Below are 24,927 nucleotides of genomic sequence, written 5' to 3' on the forward strand. Positions count from 1 at the left end.
GAGAAATGGCGTCTGGTTGTCTTGTTCCATGTCAGTGTTACTTGTCTTTTTCATTCTCTCACCCAAGAGGGAAACAAGGATAAATGCTCCCCCCCCCCCCTCTCTCTCTCTCTTTCTCTCTCTCTCTCTCTCTCTCTCTCTCTCTCTCTCTCATGTTTAATGCCACAGTATACAGCACAGCTATCATATCGCAATTTTTTTCTAAAATTTTCTTGCAATCAATTTTACATTTCCTGACATTTCTATTAAAAGAAATCTTTCCTTACTCCTCGAGTAATCTTTAACTTCTTTCTTAATCTTCTTGTGCGTTATTGTCATGATACTGTTACCTTTATACTGCGTGATGAATTTCTGCATATCACATGCTATAGTAGCAGCAAAGATTCTTGGGCGAAATAAGCCCCACCCCCCCGAGATAACGTATAACCAATCACGTTATATACCACGTCAGCGGTGATCACAATACATCCCTGCACAAATTTCAAACTATGCTAAGGTAAAATCACTTTAAGGGGATGTGTTGTGACCGCTGTTAACGCATGGGACAACGTGATTGGTTATGACGTCATCAGGGGTTGGGATTTATTTCGCCCGGAATTCCTACTGCAACTATATAGTCTTGTCAAAAGTTATCAACAAAAATACTTACGGCGGGAAATTACTGCTCGCAGACCAATACAATGCTCTTAAGTCAACAAAATCATTGATCTTCTAGACAAGTGATCGAATGTATTCTTATTAATTTTGAAAATTGCTGTTAAGCAAATAGTAATATTTCCATTAACAGTATTTCGTAAAATTAATTAACTGCCAAAAGTAAAGCTGTCAGACGTCTCCTTAGCTTCCCGTGAGTGTACCGGAATTAACGAAGCCAACTGTACTACTGTGCCTTACTTGGTTACTAAAAGCAATCTCAGACAAGTGTCCTCGACCTGAACCAAGTGAAAGCGTAACTTTCTGCCCTTCGAGCACTGAACACTTTTTCAGGTACCAAAAGATAGAATCAAAAGGTTTTGTTCTTTTGTTTTGTTATTTTTGCAAATGATTGAACAATATATTTAAAACCATAAATATTTTTATATATAAAAAACAATATCTTAAAAATGAGTAATGACTAACGAAATGTAATTTAGCAAAAGTGTTTTCACTCAATACGGAAAGCTAATTTCCGAGTGTCAGAAATTATTTGTCAAATCATAATAAAAAAAAAGATGCTCAAAGGTGTATTAAAACCAAACAACAAATCCGTATGGAAAACAAATCAAAACTTATTCCAGTCGAAAAAAAAAAACACAATTTTGACTTCAAATAAAATATTTTTTTTCTTTATTGATGCTAACGGGAAAAGATGAAAATGAAATCATGAAAATAAATTGTATCTTCTCGAGTGTCCCAAGAGTAAAGGAGAAAATAGTTCATCAAGTAAGTTATAATTTTCAGTCTCTTCCTAGAAATTCATCCATTTTAAAGAAGACAACTTTAAGCAGGATTCCAGGATTCCAGCAAGGTCTGAATTAGAATTAATCTAAATGGTCTGGAATCAAAAAAAAGTCAGAGAGAGAGAGAGAGAGAGAGAGAGAGAGAGAGAGAGAGAGAGAGAGAGAGTAGGAACCTAATGAATATTTCTAGGATTTCAGAAGTGTGTAATTGAATTACAAAATAAATCCTTTTCGAAAATCTATGTAAAAAAATAAGTTAAATTTGGATTTATATGAAATGAATTTGTACTGATTTTATACATTACCATATGCAGTGATTTTTTCCCATGAAATATTGGCATAATTCCTCTCAACTTACAAATCAAAAAGAACTAGAGGGGCATTCAGTAGAGTGCAGACCTCCGCCGCTGCAGCATATTTCTTGATCTTGACCTTTGACCTTAATATGTATTAATATGCGTGGATTTTCATACACTCATATAAGAACCAAGTTTGAAGTCTCTGTGACAACGATGTCCAAACTTATAGCTGGTTACGTGAATTGGACATTAGGCTTGGCTGTGACCTTGACCTTTGACCTTGACCTTCCAAAATTTAATAAATTCCAACTTTTTTACATAACAGTTAACCCCTGCAGGTTTCATTACTCAACGATTAAAATTGTGGCCAGGAAGGTGTTCACAAAGAAACAAACACACAAAGAGTGGTGAAAGCATAACCTCCTTAGACAAAGACTAATTGATGATGAATATATTATTTAAGAATTGTTCACTTTTTGTATTGTTTTGCTGAATCAATAATTTAACCATCATCTAACAAAAAAAATCCTTATACATAATATCTATCTACTTGATATTTATTTCCTAGTGAGAAATTAGTTTGAACTAGGTCATAACTATTGACTAAGAAGAAATAGACAATACAAATCCAGAAGCATAATTCGCTAACGAAGCTGATGTTTACTAATGACGTAATCGGGATGAAATTTGTACCTAATTTTCCTGAAAATTTGCTTTTCTCTAATTTTTCATTCAAACGCCTCACTGCCCCATTCAGTGAATTCCTAATTTTTAAGAAAAAACTGCCACTGCTGCTGACTTTTACGCCGCACTTTTCTCATTCTTTGGCCACCCTTTTTGACGCACGTTTTTTTTCTGACGTGTTTATTTGACGTAGGTTTTGTTTGACGCAGCTTTTTTTTTCTTTTTGACGCGCGTACCCTGCTGTCACATTAATATTTCCCCTTGCAGGCTTAAAGAAGAAATAATATATACTACCAAACGTAATGCAATATACTTTAGTTATCATAAAAAAAAACATGTAATTGAAAGCGATGAAGTAAGTGATTTTGGAAAATACGACTGAGAACCGTATATTTTTACGGAGATTTTCTATTTAGAATATTCAGCAATGCATTGAATTTAAAGTATATTCATGCACAGAATCACACCAATACATTTACAAGTTGCTGGATATGGGCAGCAACATTTCATGCAGATATTCTTGATAAATGAACAAGGTTAAAATTACCATGGATGCCCCAGTAATGGCAAACAATCAAACTCAGAATCGGGTAGAATCTCTTTACCAGGAATTTTTAAAATTTTCAATCTATTCCCCTTGAATCTTTCGTATACAGATGAAATATTTTATTCGAAAATATGTTTTCATAAAATACTAGGTATGAATTACGTGTGTTTTTTCTGCATCTGTCAAATTCTCCCCGATTAAAAATAAGTCAAACAAATCAGATGTCAATCAAGGTGATCGTCTGTCATCTTTTAGAGGAAGACATGACTGCAGTGTGCATGATGTGGTTCTTCATACTATAGGAACTATAACAAATTGCTTTACTTGTAGATTACTAAATGGTTTGTACTCGATAACTCTCTGATGACGTCATGTAAACAATACGAAATTATTAGCTATCGAACACAAACAAAAGCCTCTGAAAGAATTTGATCTCATTACTGTGCTCTTCTTGAGGTAGTTTATACAAAATCTAGTACTGAGGTACATATGCAACAGTAGTTATAATGTACATAGTAAGTTGGCAGGGTACCAGTCATTCGTTGAGATACTACCAAAAGAGAGTTATTCGGTCCTTTGACTGACCAGACAGTAGGACGTTGGATCCATGTCTCTGGTTACGGCTCATTTTGTCAACACATGCACCGAATAGATTGGCGTATTCTTTTCCACATTCTTCTCTGTCCTCATACACCTGATAACACTGAGATTACGGAACAATTCTTTTTCGCTTAAGGGGTTAACTACAGCACTCTAATTGTTCAATGGTTGCTCTCCTCTTGGTAAAGGTAGAAAAGACTCTTCAGCCATGGTAAGCAATCTTTCTCGGAGAAGGTCACTCCAAAATCAAACCATTGTTCTCTAGTCTTGGGTAGTGCCATAGCCTCTGTACCATGGTCTTCCACTGTCGTGGGTTAGAGTTCTCTTGCTTGAGGGTACACTCGGGCACTCTATTTTATCTTATTTCTCTTCCTCTTGTATTTTTTAAGTTTTTATAGCTTTTGCATGGAACATTTAGTTTAATGTTTAATATTTTATTTGTTCATTACTTCTCTTGCCGTTTATTTATTTCCTTGTATCCTTTTATCACTGCACTATTTTTCCCCGTTGGAACCCCTGGACTTAGAGCATCTTGATTTTCCAGCTAAGGTTGTAACTTAGCTTATAATAATAATAATAATAATGATGATTATAATGTTAATGATAATGATAATGATAATAATAATAAATAATGATAAATAATAGTAATAAATAATAGTAAAAAATAATAATAATAATAATAATAATAATAATAATAATAATAATAATAATAATAATAATAATAATAATAATAATAATATATTACACAATGACTGCTCTTTCGAATGACCCATTGCTCCAATATGTCTCAATGGACGACACCTGTCTCAGATAATCGACACTTATTTGCTATCGTAATGGTCATCATTAAAGCGAATAATGTTTATAAACCAAAAGGTCATTAACTTGTTATGTACCTACAATTACCGATGAATGATCAAGTGATGATTTTTCAATAGGAAACTGAAGTTTATAGGATCCAAAGTTTAGGTGAAACATCCCTCATAAGTTGAAACTTTGCAGCGAATGTTTTGATGTTGAATAGACTGACATGAGTCTTTTTTCATAGTTTATATATGAAAGATCTTTTTTTAATATTGATACTGACCTTAAGATATTTCATATTCATTATCCATTACTTTTAATATAGTTTATCTATTTGCTTATTTCCTTTCCTCCCTGGAATATTTTTCCCTGTTGAGTTCTTTGGGCTTATAGTATCCTGTTTTTCCAGCCAATAATAATAATAATAATAATAATAATAATAATAATAATAATAATAATAATAATAATAATAATAATAATAATAATAGTAATGATAATAATGAAAAGATTTTTTAGATTTATTAAGAAAGACTAAAATATTTTGTTCCAATCATGAAAAATCAGATGATTTTCGATCATTTTATATCAGATCTAATGATATGTGCATTTGGATATTCCTTTTAAGAGAAAGACACTGAAATTGTTAGGCAGAAGGTGAACGACTAAAACAAGTAAATGTCACTTAGATAAACCTTAATGCATCTTAATTACTCTAAGTTTGAAATATATTCATTTTGACAACTGTTTTTGGAAGACTAAACATATTTGAAGGTTAAGATATATTCAATATGAAAAGAGGCGATGTAAAAGCAATAGAGTAATGAGGGAATACGTACACATATTGTACAGAAGCAGAAACACACTAACACATGCATTTAGTATATTGCATCAGAAAGAAGCTGCTCTTATTAAGGACCCTTATCTGAATTATTATCATTATTTTATGTATATGTATATATAGACCATATATTATACTCCTCCTAATATCTAGATTCTCTCTATACCTCGGGATCAGAGATCCAAGGGGGAATTAACTATAAAATAATACCCAGGAAATCGAAACCTCACCATCATTGTGAGCTAAAGATGGGGGGTTTGGGGGAGCATATAAGTCTATCTGCTCTACCCATTGCCTGACCATATTTGATCCTAACTTGGGTGGAGAGGGGGCTTGGGTGCTAATCATATGTATATATGATCATTCTCTAGGGCATTGTCCTGCTTGATAGGGAAATGCCACTGTCCCTTGCTTCTGCCATTCATGAGCGGGCTTTGAACCTTTAAGACTTTAAATATATCTTTATTCATGTCGGAAGTTTGGCCAGTTTTCATCACCACGTTGGCTACTGCGGATTAATGACTAAGAGAAACCTTAACTTGATAGATCACAGCAAACCAGCCTAGTATGGGTGGCCCTGACTCATACAACTTTGCTGAGCAAGGCGATACACAAACCCTATCATCACGCTAAGGTATCCCCAATCAGAAACTGTATCTTAAGATTAATCCTGAGTACTGTTTTTTGTTAGGATACATTTCATGAAACCTGTGGGAGGCTGCGACTAGGTCTTGCCAGAAAGATGGCTAGACATCACTGCTTTGTTAATGAGACAACACAAGGTTATATACAAACGGGTGAGGATAGCAATGACATAAGATTTCAACAATAAGAAATATTCAATGGCAAGCTTGAAAGGGTTTGTTTCTAATATAACGGCATGCGCGCGCGCGCACGCGTGAGAGAGAGAGAGAGAGAGAGAGAGAGAGAGAGAGAGAGAGAGAGAGCAATCATACGACAATGTATGAGCGTTTATGAAATTCACATGCATTTCAAACCAATAATTATTCAATTAACCACAAGGTAAAAGGGAAGGCACTTGGACTTGAAATGGCATTGGCAGCCTTTTGCAAAATTACTTACCATCCTCAATTTAAATCCTGCAAAACTACAGGAAATGTGGTTAAGCCATAGATGAAACTGAAAAATCTTAGATGCTAGTTATTATGATATAACTAATCAATTTAAAGGTTTAAAGGTTGCACAAGAATGCCAGAGACAAGGGACAGTGATATTGCCCTAACAAGCAGGACAATGCCCTAGAGACTGACCCTATATATATATACATATATATATATATATATATATATACATATATATATATATATATATATTATATATATATATATATATATATATGTATATATATATATATATATATATTCATTTATATATATACATATATATATATATATATATATATATGTATATATATATATATATATATATATATATATATATATATATATCTATCTATGTATCTATCTATCTATCTATATATATATATATATATATATTAACACACACACACACACACATATATATATATATATATACATATATATATATATATATATATTTACACACACACACACACATATATATATATATATATATGTATATTCACACACACACACATATATATATATATATATGTATATTTACACACACACACACACACACACATATATATATATATATATATATTTACACACACACACATATAATATATATATATATATATGATCAGCACCCAAGCTAGGAAAAGGAGGGCCAGGCAATGGCTGCTGATGACTCAGCAGGTACATGTATAGGCTCCCCCAAACGCTCCTTCTTAGCTCTGAAGGATGGTGAGGTTGTAGACACTAAAGGAACTAACGAGTTTGAGTGGGACTCGAACCCCACTCTGGTGATCACCAGGCAGGGACGCTTCCAATAGGCCACTAAAACCCACTGATTAAAAGCTAGTCAAAAAAGTTCACAAAATATAACAAGTTTCTTCACAAGTTTAATTACCTGAAATTGTGTTTTCTTTCTCTTAATTGTGTAAATTTAATACATTATACATCTGAGGTTCACATTAGAACCTTCTCACTCTTCTCAGTTTGTTCCAAAGACAGATTTTACTGGATCTAAACTTTAGGAAAACTTGGGCCATTAGGACTCAGCAGAATCAAGATGGGCAAAAACGTGTTTGTCTGTGTGTGTGTGCGTGTGTGTGTGTGTGTGTGAGAGAGAGAGAGAGAGAGAGAGAGAGAGAGAGAGAGAGAGAGAAATCCAAAACTATATCAAGACTATGTTAAGAGGAAATGAAAGAGAAGATTGAAACTAGATAAGAATATTTGTAATATATATTAAATTTCTCTTTTATTTTTGTTTAATTGTATTCATCCTTCATGGAATAAAAGAAAAAATATTCTTATCAGACTTTTTAACTTAATGAAAAAAACATTAATTTTTGTCCTTTATTTCAAATATTTATTTCCATACTAAGGTACAGAAAACATGACAAAAACATAATCAATAACGATTGGTACTTCAATCATGCATCATTGCTATATACAGCAATTGAGCTCATTTCATTCATACCAAAAATCAAACATCATAATAGTATATCATCGTTAATTCGTTTCTAAAAAAAAAAAAAAAAGTGACTCATTTATAAATTGCCATAATTAGTCGCAAGCATCCCTTCCCACACTCCTATAGAATTGATATATGTCCTCTTTTCCGAAAATTACGCAAAACATTCTTAATCATTTTAGAATGAACAAAGTTTTGGTGGATTGGCTTTGCTGTTACAGTGGCCACGTTGAATAATGTGACCACACATATTTCTCAATTATGATCTATGAATTTGTGTGCTGAATTATTCATGGATGTAAATACACAAGCACACATGTAGAATATATATTCACATATTTTATTTGTGTATTCAAGAGATATATAGCCGGCTCATAAGATGAGTTCCACTCATGTAGGTTTAAGTAATGTATGTTAATTAAAAAAGACTGTCCATCACTACTTTAATTGTATTTTTATTCAGTCCCGAATATGTGAATTTATATTATTTTAAAGAATTGAATTTTCATTTCATGTTTTCTAACGAAGTCTTGTGTAATTTTGTTAAAATTTATGCTGTAGGACGCATAAAATAGAGATTCCATCATGTATCGATGTGGTTGGAGGAGGCATGAAAATTCTAGACTGAAAATTATTATTATTTTTTTTTTTAATGTTACAAGAGGAGGTGGGCCGAGTCAGCTTAGAAGTTGCCTCGCAAGCAACGGTAGTACCCATTCTTTAAATTGCTAAGTTGGCAACCTTATGCTGCTAAAGCCATGCCCCCACGCCCAGAGAATGATTCAATAAAAGTTACTAGAATGAATGAAAGGTTATATATAAGACCTAGTAATCCAGAGGAAGCAGAAGAGATCCAGCCTATCCCCTTAAAAGAGCCAATATCCAGCACCCCATCTCTCCAGACACTACATAATTCCTCTCAAACATATATATATATATATATATATATATATATGAAAAGTTTCTACAAAGGTAGTAAAGCATGTGTTAGAATAGGAAATGAAGTGAGCGATTGGTTTCCGGTGAGAGTGGGGCTGAGACAGGGATGTGTGATGTCGCCGTGGTTGTTTAACTTGTATGTTGATGGAGTGGTGAGAGAGGTGAATGCTCGAGTGCTTGGACGAGGATTAAAACTGGTAGGCGAGAATGATCATGAATGGGAGGTAAATCAGTTGTTGTTTGCGGATGATACGGTACTGGTAGCAGACACAGAAGAGAAGCTTGACCGACTAGTGACAGAATTTGGAAGGGTGTGTGAGAGAAGGAAGTTGAGAGTTAATGTGGGTAAGAGTAAGGTTATGAGATGTACGAGAAGTGAAGGTGGTGCAAGTTGAATGTCATGTTGAATGGAGAGTTACTTGAGGAGGTGGATCAGTTTAAGTACTTGGGGTCTGTTGTTGCAGCAAATGGTGGAGTGGAAGCAGATGTACGTCAGAGAGTCAATGAAGGTTGCAAAGTGTTGGGGGCAGTTAAGGGAGTAGTAAAAAATATAGGGTTGGGCATGAATGTAAAGAGAGTTCTATATGAGAAAGTGATTGTACCAACTGTGATGTATGGATCGGAGTTGTGGGGAATGAAAGTGATGGAGAGACAGAAATTGAATGTGTTTGAGATGAAGTGTCTAAGGAGTATGGCTGGTGTATCTCGAGTTGATAGGGTTAGGAACGAAGTGGTGAGGGAGAGAACGGGTGTAAGAAATTAGTTAGCGGCTAGAGTGGATACGAATGTGTTGAGGTGGTTTGGCCATGTTGAGAGAATGGAAAATGGCTGTCTGCTAAAGAAGGTGATGAATGCAAGAGTTGATGGGAGAAGTACAAGAGGAAGGCCAAGGTTTGGGTGGATGGATGGTGTGAAGAAAGCTCTGGGTGATAGGAGGATAGATGTGAGAGAGGCAAGAGAGCGTGCTAGAAATAGGAATGAATGGCGAGCGATTGTGACGCAGTTCCGGTAGGCCCTGCTGCTTCCTCCGGTGCCTTAGATGACCGCGGAGGTAGCAGCAGTAGGGGACTCAGCAGTATGAAGCTTCATCTGTGGTGGAAATGTGGGAGGTTGGGCTGTGGCACCCTAGCAGTACCAGCTGAACTCGGCTGAGTCCCTGGTTAGGCTGGAGGAACGTAGAGAGTAGAGGTCCCCTTTTTTGTTTTTGTTTCTTGTTGATGTCGGCTACCCCCCAAAATTGGGGGAAGTGCCTTTGGTATATGTATATGTATGTATGTATATATATATATATATATATATATATGACCCAAGTAGACAAATAATGAAACGTCGGAATATGGTTTTTTTATTAATAAAAAAGTTTTGTTTGTTATTACACCATACACAACTACCCTCTCAGGTGAGGGACCTGTCAACTTGAGCGCCCAAAGACAACTAAACACCCCTCGCTTCCAAAATGCAATCTTCTACAATAATACGCTGAGATATAGGTTTTTGTGAAATACTCATGACTATTGAGTTCATTTACCTTGATGTACAACCACATCTATATACATAAATTAGGACATTACTCCCCCGCAAAACTCCTCACTCCGGGAGGATTGTGCGCACTCACCCTCACTAGTCTATGATATATGGAGGACACTCCAACCTGGAATAGGCATGGCATGTACTAAACACAAATGCAACAGTATATATATATATATATATATATATGTATATATATATATATATATATATTAATGAATTAGTGATAAATAGAGAGAAAACCAAAAGTATGAAAATTGGACGCCAGAGAGAAGCCTTAGAAATACAGCTATCAGAGGGAGAAGTGGAACAAGTGAATGAGTTTAAATATTTGGGAGTGTTTTTCACAGCAGATGAAAAGATGGAAAGAGCAATACAAGACCGAATCTCAAGTGGCCAGAAAGCATTTGGAAGGCTAAGAAGAATCTGGAAAGATAGAAATATATCCATTAAGTTGAAAATTAGGCTATTAAGAGCAATAGTAATCCCCACAGTGATATACGGTGCTGAATGTTGGATACTGAAGAAGAGAGAAGAGAAAAAGTTATTAGCCTTTGAAATGAAATGTCTGAGAAGAATCTGTGGTGTAAGATGGGAGGACAGAATTACGAACGAGAGAGTGAGAGAAATGGCTGGTGTTGAGGACACAATTCTGATTAGAGTTGAAGATATTCAGAGGAGATGGTTTGGTCATGTACAGAGGATGGAACAGGACAGATGGCCAAAGATAGTGCTTCATGGTCAAGTGACCGGAAATAGCCCGAGAGGACGACCAAGAGATACATGGGTGAAAACCTTCAAAAAAGCAAATAGAGGCGAGACATTTCAGCAGCTGGCACAGAGGGCATTGGATAGGAGTCTCTGGAGAATTCCGGACGGGATTTAGTGAGTGATATATATATATATATATATATATATTTATTTATATATATATATATATATATATATATATATTGAAATCACCCCCTCCCCCCCAAAAAAATACACATCTCTCACGAAAAAAATCATAAATGAAATATTGCATGGACAAATATACACAATACAATATAAATAATTCCACTCATTTCATCTTAAGACCTCGGCAACTAAAATACAGAATACCCAAAGTAACCAAAAAATCATAGCATCAATCTTACACAACCTCATCAATAACCTCCCTCTGGTTGCGGGCAATACGGGTTTCTTGGGCGGGACAGGGTTAGGAATAGATATTCCTTCATCCCTCGATTTTACTTGTCCGGGTTTACAGCACAATTTCGAAACACAACTCACTTCCACCATTTTGGCATTTATTCAAATCATTACAACACTAGCACTTGCAACTACGCTATCTCCAGTGGCCACTAGCCGTATTCCCGAAAAAATCATTCATCTTCCCGCCCTACTCTTATAACATTAGGTATAATGTATTCACATCTACACATTCTCTAACACTGCCTATCCTCAAGGCTGAGCTTTTAATCCTGCAGCCACTTGCCATTCGGGAACAGCCCCGGCCCCAGCAACCAGGAATCATATAATACATGAATGATACAGCATCCGCCTGACGGATCTCACCTGACCTATTTAACCACTGATTATTTTTAGGTTTACTCAGCAATGTTATACGTATTTCCACACTCAGCAAAACTACCAAAAATTTTACGTATACATATGGTGGACACTACAACCTGGAATAGGCATTAGGTATAATGTATTCACATCTACACATTCTCTAACACTGCCTATCCTCAAGGCTGAGCTTTTAATCCCGCAGCCACTTGCCATTCGGGAACAGTCCCGGCCCCAGCAACCAGGAATCATATAATACATGAATATAATAAAGCATCCGCCTGACGGATTTCACCTGACCTATTTAACCACTGATTATTTTTAGGTTTACTCAGCAATGTTATATGTATTTCCACACTCAGCAAAACTACCAAAAATTTTACGTATACATTAAGCATCACATAAGAACACATTGTTATCATCAAGCTTATCTAAAATACGTCAAAAGAAGAAATGAGGTCTGTTCAAATAACAACAGCAGCAAAGGGGAAAAAAATTCTACTCATCAACTTGAGGAATATCACGCATGCAGGGATAAGGAAGAACACTTTCGAAAACAACCTCTTCAGGCACCACATGTATGTGTGCCTGATGACGTTCAACCACTGCGCCATTAATAATGCTTTGTATCACAACTGTGTTAGATTTAACCATCTTTACTCACTACCGACCCAAATACGCTGGCTGTAGTTTGTGTTTCCTAGGTTGTAATCGTTTCAAATACTCACGATCGCCTACAAATAATTTTACCGGTGCGGCTTTGAACCGACCATCATACTTTGAGCAGTGTTTTTCATAAGCTCTTTTCAAAAACCTTTCAGTGGTGTTCATTACTCTCCTCAATAGATTTAATAAATATACAGGTATTGCTCAGTTGAATAATTTGGCAATTGTTGCGAATCAATGAGTACCATATATGGTAACAAAGGATCTTGTCCATACTCTAAAAAGAAAGGCGTGTCTCTGAGCAAAGCATTGTACACAATGTTCAAAGCTAGCTCAGCTGTAGGAAGCATGGCGTGCCATTGAAAGGGGTCATCAGCCACCAAGTTACGCAAAACTTGCACTACTTCCCTATTATGCGTTTCTACTATTTCATTTGCTGAAGGCCTATATGCGGTCACTGAAAAGTGCTCAATTTTCATCAAGTCCGTGACCGATTTCAGCAACTTATTTATAAACTCGAGACCATTATCACTTATTAAAATTTTCGAGCAACCAAACCTAGTAATGAAAGAGCACAGTGCCTGGGCTAATGAATTTGCCGATTTATCCAACATTGCGTAAGTATGAGTGTACCGAGTAAATGCATCCACAAATACACACATATACTTATGTTGTGTTAACCCAGTAAGATATGGTCCTACTACATCCATATGCCATCTATAAAATTTAATAGGAATCACTTGCCACTTTCTGGCTTCAGGTACAGTGTTTTTATGTTCTTTGAAACAGTTACAAGCATGACAACCTTTTATGTAAATCTGTATATATTTTTTCATTCCTAACCAAAAGAAGGATTCACCTGCTCTCCTTGTTCTATCAATCCCTAAATTCCCTGCATACGGACTTGCATGTACAATGTGGATGGCTCGTTTAATTAAAGAGGGAGGAAGAACTACCTCTGCACAAAATTCCCCTCCTCTCTTCTCGTAAGCACAATATAAGATATAATTTTCTATAAAAAAACTTCTCACGAGGAACATTCAGAAATGACGGGTAACTCTCTGATTCCACTTTAATCACTGCTCACACTCTTTCCATCCATTCCTCTTTTTTTCTGTCCCTTTCGGAATTCTTTTATGTCCCACCCTCCCAAGTCAATCTAACCTGCATCTTCAGGGCATTCATTCTGGACACCCTTGGTCATGTCCTCGGCCACCCTCATATATTCCTCTTCATTCCTCATGTCTCTCTCTCTCTCTCTCTCTCTCTCTCTCTCTCTCTCTCTCCACCTCCGTATTCCGTTTGTTCCTTGGGAGAATTCAAACCCTGTTCTCTATTTTCTCTATTTTGATGGGAGTCTTCAATATTTTGGTTACGTTCTTCGTTCCTCTTTTGTGCCCTAGTTGTTACTCCTATTACTGGAACTCTAGAGAGAGCATCAGCTACCTTGTTAGCTTTACCTTTTATATGGAGAAAGCCCTTTACATTAAACTCTAATAATTTCTCAATCCATCTCGCTTGGTGAGAGGTCAAATCAATTTTTATAATACAAATCACGTAAGGGGTGATGATCACTTTGCAACTTAATCAAGTGACCTAATAAAAAAACCAATGCCTCTCTAGAACCCAAAAAATAGCCAAAGCCTCTCGATCGAATGTACTATAATTCTTTTCTGCCTCTTTTAACGCCTGGGAAGCAAAACAAATGGGTCACTCTCTACCTTTATCATCTTTTTGAGAAACTACGTTCTCCATAGCTACGCTACTCTCATCTGTTGTCACTAAAATCGGGGCGATCAAATCTAGGATATGCGAGTAATTCATTGCTAGTTAAGGCAGCTTTCAAATGGTTAAAGGCCCTTTCTTCTTCCCCTCTCCAATTTATTACTTTTTGTTTCTTTAGAGCATCTCAGTGTCTGCTATCTCTCCAAAACCTCTTGTGAATTTACGGTAATACCCAGCGAGCCTAGGAACCCAGCTACTTCCCTAGAGTTACGTGGCCTGGAGAAATCTCTAATAGCCGCTACTTTACTGGGGCAGGGTTGGAAACCTTCTGGGGTTATTATGTGACCTAAAAATTTGACCTGTTTACAGAAAAATTGGCCCTTTGACAGATTTGTTTTTATACCATTTTCTGCAATGGTTCTAAAACTTTAAGAATATTATTATTATGTTCTTCGGCCGTTTTCCCTGTAAATATGATATCATCTAAATAAACAAGAACATTATGGCCAATTAAGGGAGACCAAACCGCCATCATTACTCTAGAGAAATGACTGGGAGCATTTTTAACACCCAAAGGAAGAAAATTAAACTGAAATAGTTGATTGTTAGCTATAAATTGCCGTTTTACATTTACTCTCTTCCTGAATGGGTATTTGATAGTATCCAGAATTTAAATCAACAATTGTAAAATATTTGCTAGGCCGTACCTTCACAAGTAATTCTTCAATATAGGGCAATGGAAATGCATTTTTCCATAGAGACTGCATTCAACTTCCTATAATCAACACACAATCTTACTGAGCCATCCTTTTTCCTAACATCAACAATTGGAGAAGCCCAGGGGGATTCGCTCTCCTTGATTATCCCTTGTTCCCTTACTTTATTCATTTCTATCTCTCCCTGGATAGGAATGGGTACCTTATAAGGCCTTTACCTGATCAGCTCCGCCTGCCCAGTTTCAATACTAAAGGGAAATCGATTAATCCTCCCGGGTGGCCATCTCCAATTTCAATTACATTGGAATAATTATTGATAATGTCAGTAACTACAGGCTGATATTTTGATGGACATAGTTTTCGCGCTTGCATAATCAAATTCAGAGTGCGTTCATCTGTGCGGACGGGAGTTGGGGCTCCCCACATCCCATTATAAGGAATTTCACTCAACTCTAATTCACACAGAGAAACACTTCCAAACACAACTCTTTATTTGACAAATTAACTACCGTTATATCAGCTCTGTTCTCTTTTATTTCCGTCAAGCCCTCTAAGATTACATGCGCCCAATTGTCATGGGGTTCAACAACGACCTTGGTTCCTTCTGGAAGAGGACGACACGGAGAAATTGATATGCTCGTTATTGTCTGGGGGGACAACACTTCTCCTCTCTCAGGTACAGCTGTTACCTTACACGTCTTTCCGAGCTCACATACGCACTTAGCCCCTCATGGCTTTCTATTGGCAAAATGTACCCTCCTGCTTTTACTTTTATAGTATCTTTTCCCTGCAAAATGCTAATTTGATTACTAGAGATAAAATCAATTCCTAAAATAGCCTCGATTCCTGGAATTCCCAAGGTGAGCAAGACAAAAAATCATGTGTAAACTTCAAAGACCCACCTAACAGTTGACGATTGTTGTATGGTTAATGTGTAGTATATTTCCTCCTGGCGTGTCAAGAACGATAGATGCCGCCGACTGTAGTGGGTTTGATGAAAATCATTTTTCAATCAGTGAAACACTGGCTACTCTGTCGATCAGCGCTCGAATGGGTTTATTTGGTAGGTCAATCCTCACTGCTAACATTCCTAGGCGGACATTACGAGATATGCGGCACGGGCCAATGACCTCAGCTGGAATGCCGCTGCTCCCTAGTGCTGCAGGGGTGAGGTCGGGCGTACCAATGGAGGTCCCAGTGCCCGCTCTGTCACCACGTCCGTCGTCACCGCTTCCTTGGCTACTGCTTGTGATGTCATGCAGGGGGGCCATCGAACTCCGTTGTCTGCCTTTTCCTCTTTCTTCTGTTTCCCTTTCGTCAGATGTTGGGCGGGGGGAGGTGTACGTGTGCAACAGCCCGCCCACCATGCACATATTTTTTCTGAACACTTTCAAGATAGATGACCATAGGCCTGACAAGTGTAACAGCGGGGGGATCCTTGGGTGGGGCACCCCACTTGTCAGTGCCCCTCTCCACAACACGGCCAACATCTGAAGACTCTTCTCATCTGCTGACTGCATATATATATATATATATATATACATATATATATATATATATATACACATAAATATATATATATATATATATATATATACATATATATATATATATATATACATATACATATATATATATATATATATACATATATATATATATATATATATATACATATACATATATATATATATATATATATACATATATATATATGTGGTGCCGATTAAGTAACTGGATTTTTAAGACTAAATTTCTCATTTTGAATGGCGTTTAGTTTAAATAAATTTTTCTTCGGTATTTTAAACCTAATTAGCTGAAAATAGCCGATTGCCAATTAAGCCTAAAAATGAATTTATACGATGACATGACGGTGTTTACAGGAAACACGCTTGGTCAGCCAGCTTATCTCACCGCTTACGTCATCCCAGTTACGAAACACTTGTGCGTCAATTTATACGATGACATGACGGTGTTTACAGGAAACAGGCTTGGTCAGCCAGCTTATCTCACCGTGTACGTCATCCCAGTTACGAAACACCCGTGCGTCAATTTATTATCATAAATGCTCTTTTCTGAGAAGCTTCTCTCACCGCGTACGTCATCCCAGTTACGAAACACCCGTGCGTCAATTTATTATCATAAATGCTCTTTTCTGAGAAGCTTCTCTCACCGCGTACGTCATCCCAGTTACGAAACACTTGTGCATGAATTGATGATAAATTTTCTAGTAATTGGTATATACGCAACTTCATTGTGGTATTTCTACGACCTTTCAACACTTGCGTGCGTTAGCAATCACAGGAAATCTATTTTGGGTGTTTGGAATAAATGAACACAGGAAAATAACCCTTAAGTCGGGCCTCTGTTTGGATATAAAGGCTGCTTGAATGCGTCGTGTTATTAAAATCAACCGAGGACCCAGAGACAACAGTTTACTACAGTAAGTAAATATTTGATATTATTATTATTATTATTATTATTATTATTATTATTATTATTATTATTATTATTATTATTATTATTACCGAAGAACTTCAGAAACATCATTATTATTATTATTATTATTATTATTATTATTATTATTATTATTATTATTATTATTATTATTATTATTATTACCGAAGAACTTCAGAAACATTATTATTATTATTATTATTATTATTATTATTATTAATATTAATTTAGGTAGGTAGGTAGGTAAGGTAGGTAGGTAGGTAGGTAGGTGGGTAGGTAGATAGACAGACGAGAAATGAAATTCTTCTAAGTTATAACATACCAGTATACCAAAATAGACTATTTCTTTCTTTCTATGTGTTTGTCTGGCGCAAAGAAAACTCGTAATAAATAAATATATATATATATATATATATATATATATTTTTTGTCAAGCAGTAGTTTTAGTACACTGTCATTTTTATTTTTATTTTTTTTTTCTGTGTACGCTAGAATTTCCTCATTAAAGAAGAGCTCAAACAGCTCAACAACTATATTGAAATCTCTGTTTTATTACAGGCGGCGAAGATTTGTTTTTTCCTTTTTATTTTATATAATTACCGAAGAACTTCAGAAACATTATTATTATTATTATTATTAATATTAATTTAGGTAGGTAGGTAGATAGACAGACGAGAAATGAAATTCTTCTAAGTTATAACATACCAGTATACCAAAATAGACTATTTCTTTCTTTCTATGTGTTTGTCTGGCGCAAAGAAAACTCGTAATAAATAAATATATATATATATATATATATATTTTTTGTCAAGCAGTAGTTTTAGTACACTGTCATTTTTATTTTTATTTTTTTTTTTCTGTGTACGCTAGAATTTCCTCATTAAAGAAGAGCTCAAACACCTCAACAACTATATTGAAATCTCTGTTTTATTACAGGTGGCGAAGATTTGTTTTTTCCTTTTTATTTTATATAATTACCGAAGAACTTCAGAAACATTATTATTATTATTATTATTAATATTAATTTAGGTAGGTAGGTAGATAGACAGACGAGAAATGAAATTCTTCTAAGTTATAACATACCAGTATACCAAAATAGACTATTTCTTTCTTTCTATGTGTTTGTCTGGCGCAAAGAAAACTCGTAATAAATATATATATATATATATATATATATATATATTTTTTGTCAAGCAGTAGTTTTAGTACACTGTCATTTTTATTTTTATTTTTTTTTTCTGTGTACGCTAGAATTTCCTCATTAAAGAAGAGCTCAAACACCTCAACAACTATATTGAAATCTCTGTTTTATTACAGGCGGCGAAGATTTGTTTTTTCCTTTTTATTTTATATAATTACCGAAGAACTTCAGAAACATTATTATTATTATTATTATTAATATTAATTTAGGTAGGTAGGTAGATAGACAGACGAGAAATGAAATTCTTCTAAGTTATAACATACCAGTATACCAAAATAGACTATTTCTTTCTTTCTATGTGTTTGTCTGGCGCAAAGAAAACTCGTAATAAATAAATATATATATATATATATATTTTTTGTCAAGCAGTAGTTTTAGTACACTGTCATTTTTATTTTTATTTTTTTTTTTCTGTGTACGCTAGAATTTCCTCATTAAAGAAGAGCTCAAACAGCTCAACAACTATATTGAAATCTCTGTTTTATTACAGGCGGCGAAGATTTGTTTTTTCCTTTTTATTTTATATAATTACCGAAGAACTTCAGAAACATTATTATTATTATTATTATTAATATTAATTTAGGTAGGTAGGTAGATAGACAGACGAGAAATGAAATTCTTCTAAGTTATAACATACCAGTATACCAAAATAGACTATTTCTTTCTTTCTATGTGTTTGTCTGGCGCAAAGAAAACTCGTAATAAATATATATATATATATATATATATATTTTTTGTCAAGCAGTAGTTTTAGTACACTGTCATTTTTATTTTTATTTTTTTTTTTCTGTGTACGCTAGAATTTCCTCATTAAAGAAGAGCTCAAACAGCTCAACAACTATATTGAAATCTCTGTTTTATTACAGGCGGCGAAGATTTGTTTTTTCCTTTTTATTTTATATAATTACCGAAGAACTTCAGAAACATTATTATTATTATTATTATTAATATTAATTTAGGTAGGTAGGTAGATAGACAGACGAGAAATGAAATTCTTCTAAGTTATAACATACCAGTATACCAAAATAGACTATTTCTTTCTTTCTATGTGTTTGTCTGGCGCAAAGAAAACTCGTAATAAATAAATATATATATATATATATATATATATATATTTTTTGTCAAGCAGTAGTTTTAGTACACTGTCATTTTTATTTTTATTTTTTTTTTTCTGTGTACGCTAGAATTTCCTCATTAAAGAAGAGCTCAAACACCTCAACAACTATATTGAAATCTCTGTTTTATTACAGGCGGCGAAGATTTGTTTTTTCCTTTTTATTTTATATAATTACCGAAGAACTTCAGAAACATTATTATTATTATTATTATTAATATTAATTTAGGTAGGTAGGTAGATAGACAGACGAGAAATGAAATTCTTCTAAGTTATAACATACCAGTATACCAAAATAGACTATTTCTTTCTTTCTATGTGTTTGTCTGGCGCAAAGAAAACTCGTAATAAATAAATATATATATATATATATATATATTTTTTGTCAAGCAGTAGTTTTAGTACACTGTCATTTTTATTTTTATTTTTTTTTTTTCTGTGTACGCTAGAATTTCCTCATTAAAGAAGAGCTCAAACACCTCAACAACTATATTGAAATCTCTGTTTTATTACAGGCGGCGAAGATTTGTTTTTTCCTTTTTATTTTATATAATTACCGAAGAACTTCAGAAACATTATTATTATTATTATTATTAATATTAATTTAGGTAGGTAGGTAGATAGACAGACGAGAAATGAAATTCTTCTAAGTTATAACATACCAGTATACCAAAATAGACTATTTCTTTCTTTCTATGTGTTTGTCTGGCGCAAAGAAAACTCGTAATAAATAAATATATATATATATATATATATTTTTTGTCAAGCAGTAGTTTTAGTACACTGTCATTTTTATTTTTATTTTTTTTTTTTCTGTGTACGCTAGAATTTCCTCATTAAAGAAGAGCTCAAACAGCTCAACAACTATATTGAAATCTCTGTTTTATTACAGGCGGCGAAGATTTGTTTTTTCCTTTTTATTTTATATAATTACCGAAGAACTTCAGAAACATTATTATTATTATTATTATTATTAATATTAATTTAGGTAGGTAGGTAGATAGACAGACGAGAAATGAAATTCTTCTAAGTTATAACATACCAGTATACCAAAATAGACTATTTCTTTCTTTCTATGTGTTTGTCTGGCGCAAAGAAAACTCGTAATAAATAAATATATATATATATATATATATATATATATATATTTTTTTTGTCAAGCAGTAGTTTTAGTACACTGTCATTTTTATTTTTATTTTTTTTTCTGTGTACGCTAGAATTTCCTCATTAAAGAAGAGCTCAAACACCTCAACAACTATATTGAAATCTCTGTTTTATTACAGGCGGCGAAGATTTGTTTTTTTCCTTTTTATTTTATATAATTACCGAAGAACTTCAGAAACATTATTATTATTATTATTATTATTATTATTATTATTAATATTAATTTAAGTAGGTAGGTAGGTAAGGTAGGTAGGTAGGTAGACGAGAAATTCTTCTAATTTTATTGGTAAATATTGCGAAATTCCAAATTCTATGGCACCTAGTAAAGAAAAAAGTTTTGATCTTTTATAATAACATTTTATTTGTCGCAACAATCCAATTACAAAACAAGGATACATTGATAAAGTACTAATTACATCTGTAAATACATTTTGTGGGAAACGTATATGTATCATGTTTCCTCCATTTTCTGCTTGCTTAGATTTTACAAAAAGTAAAGCAAAATATAAATATATGAATTGAGAATAAAAAAAAGTGTTTGTTATAATAAAAAAATGACATACAGCGACTCTACCAAAAAAATGAAAGTCACTAAAAATATATATATGAAATGGAACAAACAAATATAGATTACACTAAACAAAAGTAAACAAAATCCTTAATTAACAAATAAAATTTCTTCAACTTCAAATAAGGGGAATTAAAAGATTTCCCCTTTGATATTTATCAAATGAAATCTTTTACACTTAACATAATTGCAAAAAAGTCCTAGCTAGTTATTGGAAAATTTGGTAATTGATTAAACAAATAACATATATATATACAAAGAATATTGAACTGGAATATTTTTTTAAAAAACATCTATTCCAAAACATGAACAAAGATTATCAAACTGGAATAATTTTGATATTTTCAAATACATCTTTTCTTTTATTCCAATATAATTGAATTACATTATTTTTTTTAAGATTATCTAATACTGTTAAACCAGTTTGATGAATTTTATGTAAATAAAGTTTATCCACCAATTGGTTGTCTTCAACTATATGATAACTCAAAACACCACCTTTAAACTTCTTTTTACTTTGTATAGCCGTCGCCGTAAACCTATATTTTGAGTGTTTGAGTCTCTTGTTTTTTGTATAAAAATTATCAATGTCAACGGCAATAACCAACGACAAAATATAATTGCCTTCGGGAATATTTTCCCAGCCTTTGACACGATTTATGTTGAAGAATTCGTGAACATTTTCCCAAATTCTCATTTTTCTTTTATAACTAGAACTTGGGAATGCGAGGAAAGGTGTGGCACTAGAACGATAACGCAGTTTCTGGTTACATTTTTGACGAACTGGATATGATGATCCTTTATATTTCGTCATCTTCGGTGGTCTGTTTGTTGGTATTCACATCAGCGTAATTGGTAGTCCTTCTTCTTTGACAATTATATTGGATCTGAGACAAAATATAATGCATGAACACAACTTTTGTTTATGAAAAAAATGAATTATTCTTATTAAAAAATGAATGAATAATTATACGATATTACTTTTGGTCCTGGCAATGAAACATACCCCATTTGTAGAATTAAAAGCAACCAATCATTTTTAAAAAATTCGAGTTATAATATATATTGTACTAAATCTATTATCTATCAGTTTTTTTATAATATTTCAACGAGAAACAGTTTACAGTCATAAAAAATGTAGAATGCTTTTCCTTTCTTATGAGTTTAGCAGGAACAATGCCTTTTTCATGATTTGTAGGCCCAAATCTTCGTCGTTTAATCAGTATTGGGTTTCTACGATCAATTTGATGTTATTAGCCATCCACTTTTGTTTTTTTTGTCATTGTTGATGACAATGATGAGCGTCGTCTTTTTTTAACAACATTCAAGGTGGTGTGGTGATTTTTCCTCCAACTTGGATTTTCCCAGAAAGTATCCAAGAATTTTGGATTACATAAAGGTTTATTTGTGCAAGTGTAGTTTTCTATGAATTGGTGGTCGTTTTTCCAAGAAAACTCTTGGTTCATTTCAATGGGGTGGATTTTGTCAAAAAACTGAATCGACGCATAATTTACGGAATACATTGCTCTTGGGTCCAATTTAAAAGCCATCAATGATTCTACTATTGAAATTAGGACTTTAAATTGTCCATAAAAATATGGTCGGTCTCTGAAATAATGAAGCCTCTTTACACAGGATAATTCCAAAACCCTTTTACATGAGCATCCTAATGATTCGGTTTCTACACTGTGAATTTTCTTAATTATGATGGGACGGAACCACTCTATGAATTCATTCTTCCGTGTGTTCTTATTATCTAGACACACGGAAGAAATATCCTCATTGTTTTCTAAGCCCATAAAATTTCTATAAACAGCAGCCAAATATTGAACGGCTTCAAAACGATTACCAACTTCAAGAGAGTCGTTAAATTTTTTCTCATAATTTTCTTTGTCGGTAGTTTCTGGTATTTGATTAGATGCAGCCAATTGTAAATCACAACATACTTGGGCTTTTAAGGCGAATAGAAAAATAGTAAGGGCCCTGGTTAGAAACTCAATATCTCTATAATTTTTTTCTTTGTATGTGTTTAAAAATGTAAAAAAAAAATATAGAGAAACTGTATCTCTTGGTGAAATTAGGTCTAGGGCCTTTCCTTGTAAGAAATTCAGTATGGAATTCATTCTTGAATTGTTTTTTCTGTTTACGTTTAATATATTAATGAGATGAATTTCTCTAATGCACCATAAATAGAGATCAGAAACCTTTCCTGTCATTATAGTGTTTATAATGATTTTTTTCAAGGTGTCCATATCTTCTCCGTGGAAAAGAATTGGGTTGAATGGTGATGATAGGTTTTGTTTGCTCTTTTCTCGCAAACAAACCAATTCATCGTCTTGTGTTATGTTTTTTATGTTAAAAAACATTCTTTTTGGGTTCTTTTATATTGATACCTTTCTGTTGCAAGATCAGAACCAAAAGAATAAACACCAACCGGAGGTTGAAGCTGTACTGGGCATAATCGTATCTCAGTCCACTATTTATATGCTTCATCTGTCTTAGATGGGGGGATGGGGATGGGGGGGGGTATAATCACATAGTATATATATATATATCAACCCAAAGAAGGTTTCAGTTGGTTAGTTGTATCTTAGACTGGATCAGTTCAACTACCACCACCATATTACAAGATTTGTAAATATGAAAATGGTTCAAGTGCAATGTCCATGTTGTAAAAATAAAATCTGTACCCCCAAAAAAGAAATAGATAATGATTTTGAAAATATTTCACTGTTTGGGGATACTACAGATTTGGAACATGATAGTTTCTTGCCTTTTCTGGATATTGAAAATCATCTAAATTTTTCAAAGTCGGGGGAAGATGATCATTTTCAAGAATTGGAGGAATTCTTAAACCATGAACAAGAAGGTGGCATCAACACCAAAACAAAAATTCTCCCAGTGAAGATTACTACAAACCAACACAAAGACGAAGAAAACACAAACCCAGTAAAGAAGGTTCTTAAACAAATAAAAAAAGAATTTCCCTCGAATCCACACAAAAAAGAAAAAAAGAAGACTTTTGGGGCAGAGGAGGCAGTGAATCTATGGATTCTAGAAGTTTTATCTAATCTAAAAAAAGATGGAGAAAAGAAGATTTTTGAAGTAAAGGAAACCACCATAAAGGGGGAATTCCCCTCGAATCAATACAAAGTTGAAGTAAAGGATATTCCCCCAGTGAAAACGACTTCAAACCAACATCAAAAAGAAGAAATCGTCCAATTAGATATAAATCTCAACCTTAAAAGAAAAAATAGAGAAACTGACGATGATACAGAAGACTCAATAGCTAGACGCGTTTCTCTGAAACATAAGGAGAGGACACTATTTGAGCCCGTTGCTAAAAGAACGAGGCTTCAAAAAAAAAAAACTTAACAACATTACGTTTTCATCAAATACCCATCCACATGGAAAACCAAAACGCTTTAAATCCAAGGATACCCCTACTAACAAGAAGGCGCACTAACAAACTTTACATCATAATAGGGATAATCAACGCCCCTAG

This window comes from Palaemon carinicauda, chromosome 32 (genome assembly GCF_036898095.1).
Source record: "Palaemon carinicauda isolate YSFRI2023 chromosome 32, ASM3689809v2, whole genome shotgun sequence".
Taxonomy (NCBI): domain Eukaryota; kingdom Metazoa; phylum Arthropoda; class Malacostraca; order Decapoda; family Palaemonidae; genus Palaemon; species Palaemon carinicauda.